Here is a 19060-nt window from a genome sequence, read left to right as displayed (position 1 = left end):
CCGGCACTACCCGCTACGTGATCGAAGTGTGATTGCTGTCTGCTTACTTACTTACTTAATTGCCGCTCAACCGTCTAAACGGTTATGGCCGTCCAACAAGGCGCGCCAGTCGCTCCTTCGCTCCGCCAACCGGCGCCAATTGGTCACACCAAGGAAGTTTAAATCGCCTTCCACCTGGTCCTTCCAACGGAGTGGGGGCCGCCCTCTACCTCTGCTTCCATAGGCGGGTTCCGATAGAAACACTTTCTTGGCCGGAGCATCATCTTTCATTCGCATAATATGGCCTAGCCAGCGCAGCCGCTGCGTTTTAATTCGCTGGAATATGTTGATGTCTGCGTATAGCTCGTACAGCTCATCATTAAATCTTCTTCGGTACTCGCCATCGCCAACGCGTAGAGGTCCATAAATCTTTCGAAGAACTTTTCTCTCGAACACTCCCAAAGACGCTTCATCCGCTGTTGTCATGGTCCATGCTTCTGCCCCATATAGCAGGACGGGTACGATAAGTGACTTGTAGATTATGATTTTCGTTCGCCGAGAGAGGACTTTACTTTTCAATTGCCTACCTAGTCCAAAGTAGCATTTATTGGCAAGAATGCTTCTTCGCTGGATTTCAGTGCTGATGTTTTTGCTAGTGTTGATGCTGGTTCCCAAATAAACGAAGTCTTTTACTATTTCGAAATTATGGCTGCCAACAGTAGCGTGGTTGCCAAGGCGCATATGCGCTGACTCTTTGCTCGATGACAGCAGGTACTTCGTTTTGTCCTCATTCACCATCAAACCCATCTTTACCACTTCTTTTTCCAGCTTGGAGTAAGCAGAACTAACAGCGCGGGTGTTTAGGCCGATGATATCAATGTCATCAGCATATGCCAGTAATTGCACGCTTTTATAGTATATTGTTCCAGTGCGGTTAAGTTCTGCAGCTAGTATAATTTTCTCCAGCATCAAATTAAAGAAATCGCACGATAGGGGGTCACCCTGTCTGAAACCTCGTTTAGTTTCGAACGGCTCAGAGAGGTCCTTCCCAATTCTGACTGAGCTGATGGTGTTGCTCAACGTCATTTTGCACAGCCGTATAAGTTTTGCGGGGAAACCAAATTCAGACATAGCGGCATATAGGCAGCTCCTTTTCGTGCTGTCGAAGGCGGCTTTAAAGTCGACGAAGAGGTGATGTGTGTCAATTCTCTTTTTACGGGTTTTTCCAAGATTTGGCGCATTGTGAAAATCTGGTCGATGGTAGATTTACCAGGCCTGAAGCCGCACTGATAAGGTCCAATCAGCCGGTTCACGGTGGGCTTCAATCGTTCGCACAATACACTTGAAAGGACCTTATATGCGATACTAAGGAGGCTGATTCCACGATAGTTGGTGCATTTTGCAGTATCCCCCTTCTTGTGGACTGGGCAAAGAACACTTAGATTCCAACCGTCGGGCATGCTTTCGTCCGCCCATATTTTGCTAAGAAGCTGCTGCATGCGCCTTACCAACTCCTCGCCGCCGAACTTGAATAGCTCCGCAGGCAATCCATCAGCGCCCACGGCCTTGTTGTTTTTCAATCTGGTTATTGCTATTCTAACTTCGTCATAATCGGGCGGGAGGACATATATTCCATCATCATCGATTGCGGGATCGGGTTCTTCATCTCTGCGCGGTGAATTGCTGCCTCCATTTAGGAGAGCAGAGAAGTGTTCCCTCCATAATCTAAGCACTCTCTGGAATTCAGTTACCAGGTCGCCGTTTTCATTCCTACAGGAGTTTGCCCCGGTCTTAAAACCTTCCGTCTGTCGACGTATTTTTTGGTAGAATTTTCGGGCGTTATTCCTGGTGGCTAGCAGCTCAAGCTCCTCGCACTCACGCCTTTCTACTTCTGCTTTTTTCTTCCTGAAAAGGCGTCTCGCTTCCCTTTTCAACTCACGATAGCGTTCACACACTCCTCTTGTCGCGCTCGCTTTTAACGTAGCCCTGTAAGCAGCGTCTTTTCTTTCGGTTGCAACGCGGCATTCTTCATCATACCAGTTGTTTTTTCGTGGCCGCCGGTAACCAATTTTTTCCTCGGCGGCAGTATGAAGTGCTTTGGATATATGCTCCCACTGCTCCTGTATTCCTTCAGGATGAGTTGTGCCCTCAGAGAGCAGGTGTGAGAGTCGAGTTGCGAAATCATTGGCAGTCTGTTGTGATTGAAGCTTTTCGACGTCTAGCTTTCCTTGTGTTTTTTGTTCCTTGTTTTTAGCCGCGTTGAGGCGGGTGCGTATTTTGGCTGCAACGAGATAATGGTCCGAATCGATGTTAGGTCCTCGGATCGTTCGCACATCTAAAACACTGGAGGCATGCCGTCCGTCTATCACAACGTGATCGATCTGATTGCGAGTATTTCGATCAGGACAGCCATGTAGATTGATGTATCTTTTTATGCATGAACCTCGTGCTTGATATGACCATGTTTCGAGCACCGGCAAGGTCAATCAGCCTCAGTCCGTTAGGAGAAGTTTCATTGTGTAGGCTGAACGTTCCGACTGTAGGGCCAAAAACACCTTCTTTGCCCACCCTGGCGTTAAAGTCGCCAAGCACGACTTTTATATCATGACGGGTGCAGCGCTCGTATGTGCGTTCTAATTGTTCATAAAAAGTGTCTTTCACGTCATCGTCTTTTTCCTCTGTCGGCGCATGGGCGCAGATGAATGATATATTAAAAAATCTTGCTTTTATTCGAATAGCGGCAAGACGCTCGTCCACAGGCGTGAACGCCAGCACTTGGCGACAAAGTCTCTCTCCCACCACGAATCCGACGCCGAAACTGCGCTTATTCGCATGGCCACTCCAATATATGTCACAATTTTTGATCTTCTTTCTTCCTTGCTTCGTCCAACGCATTTCTTGGATGGCGGTGATGTCAGATTTTGCTTTGATGAGGACATCAACCAGCCGGGCATCTGCACGAATCCCATTAAGGGAGCGGACGTTCCAGGTGCATGCCCTCAATTCATTGTCCTTCAAACGTTTGCCATGGTCGTCATCAATAGAGAGTGTATTTATCCGAGGCTTGTTGTTATATTTCATTGGAGTATGGTTTTACGTGGCGGGTCCCAAGCCCAGCGCACAACCCGCTCAGCGGGGTTGAAAATATTAGTTGGCACGTTTATATAGCGAGCCGCTTGCTCCAAGACAGACGCCCGCTTGCAGCCGCACCTAGAGGTGTACATACGCTGCCGATGAAATCTCCCCCGGCTAGCCCTTAAACCGATTATGTCAGAGTGGCCTAGCCAGGTTGTCGCCTTCTCACATTAGCTCACCGCTAAACGGGTGTTTAGCGGCTACCCAGAGGATACTTGGCCGCAAGCGACCGGCTGTAGTGAGCTGCTTGAACCGCATGCAAAAGAATCGCTCTGGCCATTCCCAGGTGAATGGCGGTCAGAAGCTTTCCCCACTTTCGTGGACTTCTACACACGGCCCCATCCTCCGCAAATGCTGTCTGCTGGCTCTTCTAAATCATCTCCCGATGGGAAATGTGTATCGAAAAGCACCTTAAGGGACACCTCACTATTACGTGACCATTCCCCGTTCTCTTTCTTTGTTAGTCCCTGGACTATGTTTCCCCTTGCCAGGACATTTTTCAACCGTGCTGTTTCGCTGGAGCACTCTATGTCCGTACAAAAACTTTTTCATGAGATTCTCTTCGCCCTGGAAATTTAACGCTTGTAGATCCTCAGTTGATCCCCGTACTCGTCCCGACACACTTCGCTTTCTACGGTCTTTGCTAGCTCAAACATTTCTTTTACTTGTCTTCTTAGAAAACTCAGCTCATTGATCCACCATGGCCGCTTTGCCTTTTCTGTGAGTATTCTTAGAGGGCAAGCTCTGTTATACGCAGTCATAAGCGTATTTGTTGGGAATTCATTAGACCTCCACGTTGGCAACTTCTTTGGGTTGTCCCAGTTTTGTTTCTACCTGTTTCTGGAATTTTGTCCAGTTCGTTGACCTAGGGTTTCTAAAGGTTCCTCCCTCCTCTATGCTCTTTAGGGGGATGCTGAATCTGATATACGCATGGTCGGAGAAGGATGTTCTTTCAAGAACCATCCAATCATACCTTGATATATCACGTTCGGAGCTCAGTATAATATCAAGAACATTGCTGGATGTTGGACAAATGTATGTAGGGACACTTACCCTGTTGGCTATCTGCAAATTGGTTTGCAGAATGTAACAATATAGATATTCGCCTCTCTTGTTCGTACCTCCTCCTCCCCACGCATTGTGGTGCGTATTTGCATCCGCGCCTATGACCAACCGCCCTTTGCGCCCTCCGTCCTGTACTAGCCTCTTGCACTTCATCGGTGGAACCTCCGCAGTATAGGCCATGCAGCAGGATACCAGGATAAATGTCTGTTTATTCTTTTGCTCCACGGCCACAACTACTAGGTCCTCAGTTGTGTAATTAGGCAGCATATATGAATGCAGCTGTTTACTTACCATGACTACAGCTCGCACCCGTCCTTCCGTTTGCGCGTAGTAGACGCCAAATTCCCTCGCGCTAAGTCCAGAAATCTTTCCTTCCGATGAGAGCCACGGCTCCTGGATCAGCGCCACGTAAAACGAACCCTCCTTAAGGGTTAGAAGAAGTTCGTTCGACGCCACTTTACTGTGTTGGAAGTTTATCTTTAAGACTCGCAGCACCATTGGGCTGTTTGTTCCCCCTCCAGCACCTTCGCCGTGACGTCTTCTCCATCCCCTTGCCCTTTTGGTTTAGATTATTCTCTATTTACGGTGGATGTAAGAAAATATTTTGTATTTTAATTTATTGAATAATTTGGGAAACATTAAAACAACGTAACATCTGTGAGCGCGGCTTTGATTCCTAAAGTCTCTTTGTTGATCGTAATATTAGTAAGTTGTACTCACAAAGAATGGCATGGTAGTTAATATTTTTGAGGACAACAGTTGGCAACATTTGGTAACATTTGGTTTCACAAATTTTTACTAGGGTTAAAGTTAAAAGAAATTAGTTCAGTGGCAATTGGTTTAACTGCAGGCATGATGGGCTTACGAAAATGAGAATAGAGAAAGAGGAGGTAAAGATCGATTTCCGCTGGAATGAGCTCTTTTTTTCTGGCCGGAGATATACAAGTGTAAAGTCGTGCTTCTGAAATCGTCATAGAGTGGTGCATGGTCACCGAGATAATGAAAAATGCGGTTCAAGTGTTGTCTCAAAAAATATATAACCGCGATCAATAATATATAATAATATTGTGACGAATATTACCATAAACTCCGGGCGGCTATCGTGGTGTGATGGTAGCGTGCTCCGCCTACAACACCGTATGCCCTGGGTTCACGCCCCGGGCAAATCAACATCAAAATTTTAGAAATAAGGTTTTTCAATTAGAAGAAAATTTTTCTAAGCGGGGTCGCCCCTCGGCAGTGTTTGGCAAGCGCTCCGGGTGTATTTCTGCCATGAAAAGCTCTCAGCGAAAACTCGTCTTGCAGATGCCGTTCGGAGTCGGCATGAAACATGTAGGTCCCGTCCGGCCAATTTGTAGGGAAAATCAAGAGGAGCACGACGCAAATTGTAAGAGAAGCTCGGCCTTAGATCTCTTCGGAGGTTATCGCGCCTTACATTTATTTATTTTTTAATAATAAACTCCCAACACAAAAACTTTGAAGCCCTCCACACTGTGTACATAAACACATCAATCATCATTTACACTCATATATATAAGGCACGCAGAGATATTACGCGCAAACACTTGTAATCATCAGCGAAGTATTACTCACATATACATACGCTTATGGATACAAACTACAAATATACATGTATATAGCTAATTACAAGTAGGAGATATGCACAGCAGTTATAGCAGGCAAAACGTCAAACAGTTTGATTTAAGCAAGCTATCAGTTGCGATGTATAAGTGTTATTGTGAAGTACTTTAATAAAGGTCATTTTGCATTATTGAATAGTGGAGTTATTTATTCAACAGTTTAGTGATTCGAACGTTAGTAGAAGGTTGCAAATAAGAGGAATTGCACTAAATTCGTTACAATATATATAACTAATATACATTAATCCATTCTGCGTGCATAAGAAAAGAAAGACCAGCGAATCTGGATGAGTTTGGGGACCCACAGCAGAAGGACCATCAGATTCCTTTAATTATCAGTTTCAGCACAGACAGCCAAAAGTCATGTGGCTACGTGGATTTTTTTTTTGAGTTAAATATAAATAGGGAAAAATTAAGTAACCCTAGCTACTTAAAGCTAAAGTAAAATTCCCTAAAACGAGTGTTTTCTATGAAACGAAACTTCAAAAAAAAACATAGTTTTTTTTTTTGTATTAGATTGTCGAAAATTTATTTGGATTAAAACCATATAAAATTAATTAAATTTTAAAGAAGGCTACTTGTAATCTTTTGAAACTGTTTTAAAATTGCCTTCGAGTGATTGAAAAGAAAATGGAATTGCAAATATTTTTTTTGTGTTGAATATATAGCCACATCCTAATGTGTAATGTACATACTAGACCCCTGCATGAATGCACAAAAATATGCCTATGAATACATTCACACAAATTTTGTACAAGCACTCATTCAATTCACTGGCATGAGAACTTATGGGTATGAGTACAAAAGGCTGTGAGTTGAAAAATATACAAGTACTTGCACGGTCTCGTCTCATGCAGCACAACCAAAAATTTTTTAATATAAAGATATTGCATGCGCGAACTTCGGTGGAAAGCAGCGGAGCGTAACAAAATTCTAGTAGGTCACTTTCACCACACCAAAAACTTTAACACAATTTTTAACATAATCTAAGCACAGAAATACACTGATTGGACTTTTAGTGAGTAAAAGTTAAAATTCTGAACACATTAGCTGAATAAAAAGTGTACAAATAATTATTAAATAACAAATACAGACAGTGGTAGTTTAACAAATTCCGCTGTGGTAAGTGGTGAATGTGACCTACTAAAATTTTGTGAAGCTTGCCTCACACGATTTTTCGTCTATGCAATGTCTCTATATTATATCGTCTCTGGCACAACTACAACCAATGACGTCAACGCATGTGTGTAGTACAACTTGCATATTCACTAGTACAACTTGTATATTCAGTATATTCTCAGAAACGATATAATATAGAGACATTGCATAGACGAAAAATCGTGTGAGGCAAACTTCACAAAATTCTAGTAGGTCACATTCACCACTTACCACAGCAGAATTTGTTAAACTACCACTGTCTGTATTTGTTATTTAATAATTATTTGTACACTTTTTCTTCAGCTAATGTGTTCAGAAATTTAACTTTTACTCACTAAAACTCCAATCAGTGTATTTCTGTGCTTAGATTATGTTAAAAATTGTGTTAAAGTTTTTGGTGTGGTGAAAGTGACCTACTAGAATTTTGTTACGCTCCGCTGCTTTCCACCGAAGTTCGCGCATGCAATATTTTTACATTCAAAAATTTTTCATATTCTTGTATATTCAGTAGTACTACATGTATCGCAGGTGTACTTGTGTATACAACTACAGTTTGGTGAATTTTAAGGAATTATAAAAGTGTACACTAGTTGCCCGTGTAAAACCCATTTATTATAACAAAATAAAGTGCATAAATGTGCCATTTTAGGATTTTATTTATTTTTCATATTAATGCGTTTTCTTATGTTAGATATTAATATCTCTTTAACTAAGTAGCTTTAACTTATACTATTTAAGCAAGTAAGTTTTTTTTATATATGTTCTAAATATTTTTCATATTGATATGTAAAAACATAATTTTTTCAACACATGTCCGATTAAATCCTAGTGAACTACGCTTGGAGAAATCCGGAAAATAGGCATTCTTTTTGTTTGAAAGAGAATTCCGCTGACAGTTTTCATTGTTTATCAAACTGTCTTCATTTATTAGCCTTTCAAGCAAAGTTTTACAATGTTCTTTGATTTCATTTTTCTCAGCAGCAGTAAATTGGGAGAGATTGTTAGTGGGTGGGAACAGAAATAGAGCTATTTTATGAATCATTGTTAAATTAATAAGTAAAGTGTCCTTAAGCAATGTACGCAGCCGTAGCTTCAAATCTTGTATGCATTCTGACTCATCGTTGGTTGATTCACAATGTCGCATTAAGTAGTAAACATGTACTATTACTAAATGTAAGGTTGCATAGCTATCGCCTTCCAAATCTTTTGATGCTTCCCCACATAAGCCAGCACTTTAAGGGTATCTGTTAAGGCATTTAAGCTTATTCCACTAATACATCTCAGTTGACGATTTTCCTCCAAAATATTTCCAACGTCAGACCAGTTATTTTTGAGAGCATGTAGTAAACTGTGTTCCATCTTTTCGGAGAAATGCTTTTAAGGGTTGTTGTCAATTGTGCATTGGCTCCAGATTTCTTGAAATACCTGACCACATGTGACATTTTTCTTTCATTTCGCTAATATCGGCTGACTGGTTAAGAGATGTTTCCACGATGTTGTGCAATAAATGGGTAATACAAAATATGTGGTTTTGATGTTGGAAAGCGGCTTTCATGTTTGTTCCTCTATCCGTAACAATAATGGCTTTATCCAAGGAGCAATCAAATTCGTCCAACGCTTCCGTTACATTTTGCAGAATTCTTTGATCTATTGTGAAAAAGTTCGTGAAAAAACAATCAGGGTATTGAAATAGGCAATTCTTACTACAGGGCTCGGAGTCCATGGACTTAAAAGCAAGCAGTTTTGTGACTAATTTTGGATTTGTAATAAAGTGAACCGTTAGTGATAAGTAGGAATGCTTTGAAACAGTGTCTGTCCATATATCCGAAGTGAGTCCAAGAAATCCGCCACTTAGTTCCTTTAGTTCTGTTCTCATTTCATCGAAGGAAATATTGTAGAGCTTGTCTATGTTTCTGGATATAGTGGTAGGGTGTGGTAGCAATTTTTCAACGTCTACATTTGGACCATACTTGGCTCGTATTGACAATATTAGCTCTATGTATTCCTGCAGGCCTTCATTCTAGACAATTTGAAACGATCGGCAATTTTTTACAACTCATCCTGTAACAGATCGGACAACGTCCTTTCTTGTTTCGTCGTCAAATCTATTCGGCGCCTATTGTCAACTCGATCTGTAAAATTTTTGTAACACTTTTGTTTGACTAAATTCGATGTGATCTTTGTAAAGGTTAAAACGCTACTGCAGTCTTTGCAAGCTACTACTTTGTCCAAAAAGCTGACGCCAATATTTGCTTTGCCGAAAATATTCCAAACTTTGCTCTTTCCGGCAGTTAAAATGATTCTATCGTCTCCCTTGACTATTCTTTCTTTTATTTCGGCAAATTGGCGATTTTTTACGGACATCGGTGAATTGGCTGATGTTAATTGGTCCATAATTTATATATATATTTGTGCACTGGCGGCCACCGTGGTGTGATGGTAGCGTGCTCCACCTACCACGCCGTATGCCCTGGGTTCACACCCCGGGAAAAGCAACATCAAAATTTTAGAAATAAGGTTTTTCAATTAGAAGACAATTTTTCTAAGCGGGGTCGCCCCTCGGCAGTGTTTGGCAAGCGCTCCGAGTGTATTTCTGCCATGAAAAGCTCTCAGTGAAAACTCATCTGCCTTGCAGATGCCGTTCGGAGTCGGCATAAAACATGTAGGTCCAGTCCGGCCAATTTGTAGAGAAAATAAAGAGGAGCACGACGCAAATTGGAAGAGAAGCTCGGTCTAAGATCTCTTCGGAGGTTATCGCGCCTTTCATTTATTTTGTTAAATATTAAAAGGCTTAAGAAAAAGTATTGTGGTTTAGTTGGTGATACTTCAATGTAGTTATCCATTGGTATGATCTTTCTTCAGTTAATTTCTCTATTTATATAGTTCTATTCCGCGCTTTTTTTCACAGCGTATGTACATGTATTCTATATATACTGAAGTGCGTTAAATTATATAAATAGTTAAAGAAATAGATAATGAAATTTTTCTACAATGCAATATGTATACACATAAATATATCCTAACCCATTTTTAAGGCCATAATCGATGGCCTTCAGGAAGGCAAATGTCTATCATCATACAAGTGTATATATGGTGATTATCGATGCACAACATACATGTTTCAGGATCGTTAATTATTAACGTTTTACCAACTAATCAATGACTTTAAGCCTAGGATAATTCTATACATACATCAAAGAAGTTGATGGTGAACAGGGATAACAGCGAAATATATATTTTGAAGTTTTGTTAATTTTTGAAATTTTTGTATGAAAGGCGGGAAACATTGCAAATTTCTCCAGCATGGCTGATTTGTAAACGTTTATTAGCTCTTAAGAAAAGATATTTAGTATTTTGCTTTCTTATTAAAAAATTTTGCATTCGCCTCTTAAAAATACCTATATTTTTTGTTACGTTTTTCATAGTTTCAACGCAAACATTTAACTTTTCATAAATGCACACATCGTTTTAGAACAGGCATCGGCAAATTGGAAATGCAGATGTGTTAGTAAGAGCGGGATAATCGCGCACATCACTTGATGCATCGGTTTGCTTAGTTCATTCGCTTATTAGCAAGCGACAAGACAAGATTGTTTGTTATTATATTTTTAATGCGCACAATGGGAAGGAAAAGGTTTATACAATTAAATACATTGTATTTGCGCAAAAGGATTGGTCAACATTAAATATTTTTCGCTTGTACGCATTGAAAAAATTTAACGATCTTTGCTTGTTGCTTGCTAATAACATTCGTCAACATTGCGAGACGCACACAATCGATGTTACTGCGCCAAATGCTCAGTGACTACTAAACTAAAGAGAATAAGAATACGTGTGAATTGAGTGTGCACAATTGTGCCACTAAATGCCGACCCCTGTTTTAGAACGAAAACAAATACATAGGCACTTAGTACTCATAGTATATTCATTGGTACAACTTGTACAACGTTTATCTCATTGTGCTTCTCGATGAGACATGTGTATGTATGAATTTCTTTGGTAATGATATGAATGCCCGCATGTACAACGCAGACAAAATGCGGGTACATACAACTTCTCTTTGCATACCATCACTCATACAATACAAACTCATTGGCGTGAAGTACAATGGATACTGAGACAGTATCAGCATGTCTCATTGTACATTCACGTGTGAATGCATTCATGCAGGACTCTAGTACATACATACGTTTGTATGTAAATTTTAATGTGTTACCTACATACGCAAAACAATTATAAACTAAATTAATTTACTAATGAAGAAGAGGAAGAAGGAAAACTAAGTGAAAGATAATTAATTTAAAAACGATATATAAAGATTATTATGATCGGTTAATAAATTAAAATGCCACCTCACTATTGCAGTTCAGCTAAGAAAGATAAGGTTGCATTGGTTTCCATTTTTTAAATAACCTCAAGAAGATTTTTGATCTAAAAGCAAATTAAAATTTCAAAAAAAAAAAAGAAAAAAAATTTGTTTTCCAAGAGTTAAATTGGACAAATTGCCTCTTATTTTCTTATAAGATGCAACTTCATATACATACATATTACACCAACACGGAACTCAGATTCTAATTAGAATCGTAATGCAGAGAGAGAGAGGGTAAAATTATTTAAATTTTCAGCTACCAACTCAGCTCATCTGGCGCCTGCTGACGACGTTGGAGTAAGACGTAAGTGCTCTTAAATTGTTTCTTTTATAATTTATAACTAGTGTTGTCACTCTACCACTATAGTGGAAGATCTACCATTATTTAGGCTAAAATCCGGATCTACCATTCCTACCACTTTTTTTTTTTTTTAAATCTACCACTTTTTTATTTGCCTGCATTTGACTATGTTATTCAAGTTGCTCACAATGACCTAAAATTAAGGTTTTTAAGTATGTTGAAAATTAAACGTAAAGCACACTCTGTATAAGTTTTTCAAATTTTCACCAAAGAAATGTGTGATTTTATGATACTTACGTACCTTCGAAAGAAATTATTCAATTTTATGTAAAATTTAACTTTAGTGATGGGAAATTCGTGTCAAAAGCTTTGTAATAATCTGATTTTTCGATTGCTGAGTGGAATATCGCCGTATCTCTGCCGCCGTTTCGAAAACGCCCTATCCCAAAAAATTTTGGAATAACGCCCTATTTCAGAACTTGTTTCAAAACGCTCTATCTCAGCTTAAATTTAATAAATTTGTGACAAGCTGGGACGTTTATGAAAAACATTTTGGGCGTTCTTCAATCGAGTTCTGAAATAGGTCGTTTTCAAAAGAAAAACTGAAATATGGTGTTTTTGAAAAACATTCTCAGATAGGGCGTTCTCGAACTGACAGCCGAGATACGAGCGATATTCCACTCAGCCGTCGATTGCAGTATCCGATGGATGCCTTCGATGTCACGGATGAAAATTGTAAGATTTAATAAATAAATTGTTTTAATGCACAAACAAGTCTATTTCATTACATTCGGGCTATTGGTATTCGTTGGATACCATTGAAATAATTTGTTATTTTTAGGTTTCTTAGTAGTATTATTATATGTTTGAACTATGTGTTATGAAAAATGGAATATTTGGAGACTGCAAATTAACTTTAGTCGTAGTATCCACGCATGGTTTGTTAAAGTTCTTGGTCGGTAGTTCGCATTTGATTATCAATTTCAGCTGTTAAGGTTTTTGTAGTAAACAAATTTTCAAACTTTTAAGACTAGTTCTTTAATACATATTCAAATAGTTTATTAAAAAAAAAACCCTTAAAAACTACCGACTGCTAACTTCAGAATTAAAAACTAGGTGAGAGTCCCACTATTATTTAATTATATTTTTTTATTTGATAAGGTCTAAAGCCTATACATACTCTTCATACAGATGTTTATATGTATGTTGTTAATGCACTTGAAGTTGTTATGTTCGTTTTAATGGTTGAATAATAATAATTTGAAAAAAATTGGTTTTAATGTTTTTGAAAATGCTACCACTATTTTTAGGAGATCTACCACCCTTTTTTTTGAAAATCAGCACTAAATAGATTTTAGAAGTGACAACACTGTTTATAACCTCAGAACGTTTATATATATACATATATGTGTATGTAATTTCTTAGTGAGAAGAAAAGTAACATGAAAACGGAATGCATATTAGAGTGTCATGTTACTCTCTTTCAGTTTTACATAATTTTCCATATTTATGCTTTACTTGAGAGTTATTGTGGTTGCCACTGTAAAATTGTAATTAACCTTATTAGAAGGTTTAGATTCTAATTAGAATCCTTTTGTTTGAAATTTTCCTTCTTAACCTTGTCAATGGCCTTATAAATGAAATTTACAGGTAATTCGCACATATCAATCAAATTGGAAAATAAAGAGAAGGTTGTTGAATTTGAAGTATGTTAAGCATTAGGGATGTTCTTAAATGCAAAGATAGATACATTTTGTGATAAAATTGGAACATTTTTTTTTTTTTTTGTTTCGAATTTCCTCTTGAACCTTTTAATCAATAAGGTATGTGTATAGGCAATTTAATTGTATGTTATGAGATTAAACTGAAATTTAAAGCTAGTTTATGAATTATTTACAAAATAAGTTTAAACTCTATATTAATAAATGAATAAACATGTAATAGATTTATCATGAATCGGTGCTAACTTTTTATTTAAAACAAGTAAGGAAAGCTAAGTTCGGGTGTAACCGAACATTACATACTCAGCTGAGAGCTTTGGAAGCAAAATAAGGGAAAATCACCATTTAGCAAAACGAACCTAGGGTAACCCTGGAATGTGTTTGTATGACATGTGTATCAAATGAAAGGTGTTAATGATTATTTAAAAGGTAGTGGGCCTTAGTTCTATAGGTGGACGCCTTTTCGAGATATCGCAATAAGGGTGGACCAGGGGTGACTCTAGCATGTGTTTGTACGATATGGGTATCAAATTAAAAGTATTAATGAGGGTTTTAAAACGGAGTAGCCCTTAGTTGTATATGTGAAGGTGTTTTCGAGATATCGACCAAAATGTGGACCAGGGTGACCCAGAAAATCTTTTGTCGGGTACCGCTTATTTATTTATAATGTCATACCACGAACAGTATTCCTGCCAAGATTCCAAGGGTTTTTGATTTCGCCCTGCAGAACTTTTTCATTTTCTTCTACTTAACATGGTATGTGTCACACCCATTTTACAAAGTTTTTTCTAAAGTTATATTTTGCGTCAAAAAACCAATCCAATTACCATGTTTCATCTCTTTTTCATATTTGGTACAGAATTATGGCATTTTTTTTTCATTTTTCGTAAATTTCGATATCGGAAAAGTGGGCGTGGTCATAGTCGGATTTCGCCATATTTTATACCAAGATAAAGTGACTTCAGATAAGTACGTGAACTAAGTTTAGATAAGATATATCGTTTTTTGCGCAAGTTATCGTGTTAACGGCCGAGCGGAAGGACAGACGGTCGACTGTGTATAAAAACTGGGCGTGGCTTCAACCGATTTCACCCATTTTCACAGAAAACAGTTATCGTCATAGAATCTATGTCCCTACCACAAGGATTGTTAAATTTTTGTTCGACTTATGGCATTAAAAGTATTATAGACAAATTAAATCTAAAAGGGCGGAGTTGCGCCCATTTTGAAATTTTCGTTTATCTTCGTATTTTGTTGCACCATATCATTACTGGAGTCGAATTTTGACATAATTTACTTTTATACTGTAAAGATATTAAATTTTTTGTTAAAATTTGACTTTAAAAAATTTTTTTTTTAAAAGTGGGCGTGTTCGTCATCCTATTTCGCAAATTTTTATTTAGCACACATATAGTAATAGGAGTAACGTGCCTACCAAATTTCATCATGATATCTTCAATGACTGTCAAATTACAGCTTGCAAAACTTTTAAATTACCTTTTTTTAAAAGTGGGCGGTGCCACGCCCATTGTCCAAAATTTTTCTAATTTTCTATTGTGCGTCATAAGGTCAACTCACCTACCAAGTTTCATCGCTTTATCCGTCTTTGGTAATGAATTATCGCCCTTTTTCGGTTTTTCGAAATTTTCGATATCGAAAAAGTGGGCGTGGTTATAGTCAGATTTCGTTCATTTTAAATAGGGATCTGAGATGAGTTCCCAGGAGTTGACATACCAATTTTTGGATAAGGCTGGTATTTCCGCATTTTTTCGGCGCTGCTCAGTCGTTTTGAAGTTATACTTCTTTATGCGCGTTATGAAAAATTTATGAGAGTGAAATTTAAACAAGTAAAGGTTTCTAAGTTCGGGTGTAACCGAACATTATATACTCAGCGTGAGCTTCAATTATACATTTCATTTCAGATAAATTACTTTTCAACATAACACGTGGCACCGCCCGTTTAAAAAAAAATGTCTACCCATTTCCTCTTACAATAAAACTTGATAAGTGAAATATCATTGATTCAAAATAAAGTTTTAGCTTATTATTTTAGTCTACGACCCTTCTAAACTTGTTTTTTATCTAATTTGCCGTGGTCTTTAACCTATCCCGTCCATTTTTACTAGAAATATTTCCTACTATAGGTATAATTTGTGTACCCAATTTTATTACGATCCGTTAATTTTTCTTCGAGTTATGGCTCCCGAAACATAGAAATTTCTTAGTTATAAAAGCGGAGGTGCCACACCCATTTTCAAAAATTTTAGTGTTTTCCAATTTAATGTTATAATTCAATTTAAAAAGTAAAATTCTATTGATACAAAGCTCTTTTTCGCTAAGATATAGCTTATTATTTTCGTCTACGACCCTTTTAAAAATCTTTTATATAAAAGTGGGCGTGGTCTTCAACCGATCTCGTCCATTTTTTCAGAAATATTTCCTACTATAGGGAAAATCTGTGTACCGAATTTTATTGCGATCCGTTAATTTTTCTTCGAGATATGGCTCCGGAAACATAGAAAATTCCTTAGTCATAAAAGGGGCGGGGCCACGCCCATATTTTAAAATTTGAAGTTTTCCTATTTATTGTTATAAATCCACTTGGGAAATGAAATACCATTTATATAAAGCTCTTGTTTGCAAATATATAGCTTATTTTATTCCTCCACGACCCTTTTAAAAATCTTTTATATAAAAGTGGGCGTGGTCCTTAACCGATTCCGTTAATTTTTCTTGAAGGCATTTCTTATAGTAAGGGGAACCTCACCGAATTTTGTTACGACAGGTTTAACGCTTTTTCATTTATGATTAATAATATTTGTGAAATTGATTTTATCACAAGTGAGCGGTACCACGCCCATTTTAAAAATTTTTTTCAAATTTTTATTAAGAGTCTTAATATCAGTCCACATGTCCAATTTCAGCATTCTAGGTGTATTATTTACGAAATAATCAGGTTTTTTGTGTTTTCCAAAATGTTATATATATAAAAAGTGGGCGTGGTTATCATCCGATTTCGCTCATTTTCAATACCAATCTATTCTGGGTCCATATAAGCTCGCGTACCAAATTTGGTGAAGATATCTCAATATTTACTCAAGTTATCGTGTTAACGGGAAGACGAACGGACGGACATGGCTGAATCAAATTTTTTTTCGACACTGAGTATAAAAAATGTGACACAAAAGTCACATTTTTGAAAATGCCTTTTGAACGCATGATTCAATTACTAGAGCTTTGTTCTCCAATGATGACAGATCTTTGACACTCCCAAATTGAAAAATCTGGACGGCTTGCTTTTACGAAGTAAGGAAAACGGGGTATAATTCAACCCCCTTCAGTGAAAATTGTAGTAGAAAAGTATCTTTGGTAGTATATTTGTAGTGATAATAAATTTGTAAATGCCAAAAGTTTTTGGGGAAATAATTCATTTTCTACTAAATATTTCGTGAATTGATAAAGTTATGTTGGTTTGGTCATTCTTTCAGAAATTGTTTGAAGAATGCCGTACGTTAGAATTTTCTCCCAAAATTTGAGCATAAGTTCAATACATTTTGCAATAAGAGTAGAATAGGGCGGTTTTGTGACAAATCCTGAATTGGGAAATTTTTGAAAAATATTTTGAGATTTTGAACAAGCAGCCGATATGGTGTGATACGCTACTCAGCAGCCGCAATGAACTGACAAAAACAAAAGTAAAAGAAAATGGCTTATTGTCTAAGAACTTTATATTCCTACCTTGATTTTGACGGAAGAGTTAAGTTTTTGTGCGGTCCTGCTACACAGGGAGCATTCACCTTTTTATTATGAAATTTCGGAACGCTCTTTTCCGTTAAGTATTCATTGAAGCGTTCCGGATAAACCGTTAATTAACAATATTCGGAATACGTTCATTTGATACTACCTCACGAAATCCGAGTATATCAAATGTAAACCGATTCCCAAAATTCTTAAATGGAGACGAATGTTCCGAACATACGGACATGCACATAGGCAATAGAACAGAAGGTCGACTTTTAATACGCGCCCAAAAATATCGATAGAAGTGTCAAAAGACGCGTATTGACCTCGATAACGATAATTCGAAGGCGGAAATAAAAATTTTAGACCAATGAGGTGGGATCAAAATTAAATGCGTGCAAAATCCCTTTGTACACAACATCTTTTTCAGTTCACAAAAACATTATAACAATCACATAAAAATTGACAACTTCAACTGCAATTATCTCCGGACAGAGATACAATTGTGCTTTTCCGCCGTCGAGGTCACCTCTCTCGACATTTTTGGACGCGTATTAGCAGTAGACTCCTGTTCTAGAATAATAATAATAATGAATAAGTTAACATGCCCAATGAGTACATTTCGTTATGGCATCTCCATTATTTACTAATGACATTTTTACGCGAATCGATTTAATAATCGAGCTTTTGACGTTGAACGATGAATTTTGAATTGGTTTAGGTTTCGTATATCAATAGGTTTACGAAAGTGCAGGATTTCTTGGTGTCCTCACTTTTCATAAAATTACCTATGTTCAATATTCAGCCATACTAATGGATCGAGGCATAGCTAATAAATTCACTGTAAAATTTAAAAAAATGTTCTTAGGAATTATGCAGTTCAGTACTTATCCGGAATTTGTAAACGGATTGCTTCTTAATTGCACTACTAATATTTTTCGAAAATTCGCAAAGAAACAACACAGTTAACGGATGTCAATTCGATTTGGGAACAAAATGGCCGCAATTGTCAAAAAATTGTCTGTCGAGCAAACCTCTTGTGATTGAATCATTGTTTGAACGTGCAAACTGGCTTTGAGTGGAATGAACATATAGATACGGATGTACATATGTACCAACCAGTGAGCTGCAATTATTCATCTTTTAAGGTTATTAGTGGACTAAGTAAAAAATGAGTATTAGTGCGTATGTAAACAAAGAACATCAAGCACTTATATCCACTAACACACATTTACAGTCATGCTTCGTAAAATGAATAACCGCTCATAAGCCACGAAGCAGTTCAGTACTCAATTGACTTATTGAGCAAGAAGGTCAACTGTGTTCTACGAAAACACTAATTGGAATAAGTAAGACTAATAGTGCAATAAAATGAATATAGTCATATCAGTCTACTGGCGTTAGCAACACAACGATGTGCACGAAACTAAACTGAATACAGCGCCAAAGTAAAAAAGATGATAAACGAAGTATACAGTGTATTACACACGAAATCAAAGTGCTACTGAGTTAAAGCGACTATGCCATCAGTTTATACTCAATATGGGACATATGTGTTGCGGGGCACTCGTATGCATTTTCTATTTTATGTGCTAGTCACTCATATTATTTGTCTGTACTTGGCTAAGTACACATTTAGACACAATTTTTTGGCTCATGACTAAACGCACTAATTTTATTGATACTCAAAGCAGATCTCTGGTACCAACCAAATAGAAATAGCGCCTCTATTTTTGGTATGTTTGTATGGTTGTATGTACATATGTATATACAAATGTTTGTGCACTAAGCTAATTTAATCAATCTTATATATATATTTCTTCTCTATGTGTGGTTGTATTTAAAAATAATAACATTCGATTAATTCGCGAATTTATGCTACACTTAATGTGAGGAAATACATTCTTATTTATCAAAATTTGCAAATTTAAGCTGAACTGTATGGACAAGG

Source organism: Eurosta solidaginis, unplaced genomic scaffold (assembly GCF_040869045.1).
Source record: "Eurosta solidaginis isolate ZX-2024a unplaced genomic scaffold, ASM4086904v1 ctg00001409.1, whole genome shotgun sequence".
NCBI classification, from domain to species: Eukaryota; Metazoa; Arthropoda; class Insecta; order Diptera; family Tephritidae; genus Eurosta; species Eurosta solidaginis.
This window is presented reverse-complemented; position numbering follows the sequence as displayed.